Raw genomic sequence first — 2,500 nt, 5'->3', positions numbered from 1 at the left:
CAGAGCACAAGATAGTGTCCAAGTTTCGCTACCATAGAGTAAAACTGGCAGTATCAGGGCCTTGAAAACATGTAACTTGGTCCTTCTGCACAGGTACCGACATCTCCAAATACTCTTGTCGAGAGATTTCATGACCCCTGCTGCCAGGCCAATCTGTCTACTGCCTTCTTGGTCTGACAGCCCAGAGTCGTGAAATACACTACCGAGGTATATAAAGCTCTTTGTGACTTCGATGTTTTCGCCGCAAGCACGTATCGACTGGACAGGGTCACCTAGCAGGGCCCCAAAATCCTGGATCTTGGTCTTGGTCCAGGAGACCTCTAGCCCCAGGGGCTTCGCTTCATTGCTAAATGCATCAAGAGCCGCCACAAGGGTTTCCAGAGATTCAGAGAGTATGGCAACATCATCGGCAAAGTCAAGGTCTGTAACCTTGATATTGCCCAGAGTTGCTCCACAGTGACCTTGGACAGTAGCTCTACCCAGTATCCAATCCATGCAAGTGTTGAAAAGTGTTGGTGCAAGAACACAGCCTTGCCTCACACCTGAACTAACAGGGAAGAAGCTCGACAGGCCCCCACCACACTTTACAGCACTTTCAGTGCCTGTATACAAGTTTGCTATTAGTCCAATAATCCTTATTGGAATTCCTCTTAGTCTCAGGATCTCCCAGAGAGATTCGCGATGCACCGTGTCAAACGCCTTCTTGAGATCGATGTAGGCTGCGAGCAGCCCACGTCCGAACTCACGACGGCGCTCTATAATGACTCGAAGCGCCAGGATGCGGTCTATTGTGGACTTACCAGGAGTAAAACCAGATTGCTCCGGTCTTTGGTGCCTCAACAGGTGGTCCCCGATACGTCTCAGTAAAATGTGCACGAGTACCTTGCCTGGTACACTGAGTAGTGTAATGCCATAGGTTCTCCACCAGCCTTTAACAATTCGGCTGGGATGCCACAAACACCTGCTGCTTTACCACTCTTCAGCTTGGAGATCGCCCCCCTGATTTCGGTCAGGGAGGGTGGATCCTCGCTGATGGGTGGATCTGGCAGAGGAGTCTCAACATTACCCGCATCCATGTTAACTGTTGGTGGATCAACCTTATACAACTGCTCAAAATACTCAGCCCAACGCACACGCACCCCATCAGGATCTGAGATTATCTGGCCACTTGCTGAGCGGACTGCAGTCGTCTGTGAGGGGGGCTTGGAGATCAGCTTTCCGTGCTTGGTAGGCAGGACGAAGGTCATTTACAAGGAAATGGCTTTCGACCTCCTCTGCAAGACTACTGATAAACTGTTCCTTATCCCTTCTCAACAGTGACCTAGTCCAGCGCACCAGAGAGCGGTGCAAGTTGCAATCCCCTGACAGTCGACCGCACGACAAGCATCTGTGGCTTCCAGTGTCTCCTGCGAGATGGAATTCTGTCTTGTTCTTGGGCGTTCACCAATGGATTCCTGAGGTGCATCAAGCATTTCATGCTTGAATGTATCCCACATAAGAACAGGGTCTGTCTGGCCCTCGAGTGCTGTGAGACGACCAGAGATAGCCTCTGCAAACCCCCGGGTACACTCGTCCTCCCTCAATCTGTCCAAATGAAACACCTTAGGGTGTTCATTTGGGCGACGGGGGGTTCTAAAGTGGACCCAGAGAGTAGCCACAACTAATCTATGATCAGTTCCACAGAACTCAGCGCTATGATACACATTGCAGTTCTGGAGGATCCTCCATCGAGTGCTAACGAGGATGTGGTCGATCTCCTTGGCCACTCTACCTGTATCGCCTACTGACGCCGCCCCATATAGAGGAGGTTGGCTGGCTGCAGGCCCCATAATCCACCTGCAGGGCTCCCTGGGGCTTTCCCCCACAAGCATCACGCCAGGCTGGCGGCCGCTGGGACCCAGCTGGGATTGGGGGTAACCCCCCCTCCCCACCCGAGTCCCAGCGGTCGCCAACCCAGAGGGACCCACAGCCCGCCGTACTTGCTGGGTAGGAGGGACTTTAGCCCTCCCTCCAGCATCAACAACTATATTGCTCGTTGACAGTGGTTATCTCGCGGGGGCCGACTGGCAAGGCCTGCCTCCCCATAGCCGCCCATTAACCCCAGGGGGTGCGGGGGACAGGAGTTAGTACGAAGCCAGGGCGTATCCACACGCCGGTGGGCCATAGCTCCGTACCTTTAGGGCCTCCTGCTGCTCCAAGAGCCTCCACAGTTCAGCCTAGGACCGCAAGGTACCTAGTTTCCATGGGTGGCCACGAGGAGGCACTGTAGAAGTCTTGATGATAGAGAGGCTATGAGCTGGCAGTATATATATATATATATATATATATATATATATATATATACGTGTGTGTGTGTGTGTTTGTGTGTGTGTGTGTGTGTGTTTGTGTGTGTGTGTGTATGTGAGCGTGTGTGTGTGTGTGTGTGTGTGTGTGTGTGTGTGTGTGTGTGTGTGTGTGTGTGTGTGCTTGTGTGTGTATAGACATGTCTATAATATACACA

The sequence above is a fragment of the Penaeus chinensis genome, chromosome 42, assembly GCF_019202785.1.
Source record: "Penaeus chinensis breed Huanghai No. 1 chromosome 42, ASM1920278v2, whole genome shotgun sequence".
NCBI lineage: Eukaryota > Metazoa > Arthropoda > Malacostraca > Decapoda > Penaeidae > Penaeus > Penaeus chinensis.
The sequence above is the reverse complement of the archived record's forward strand: the minus strand, read 5'-3'. Positions refer to the sequence as shown.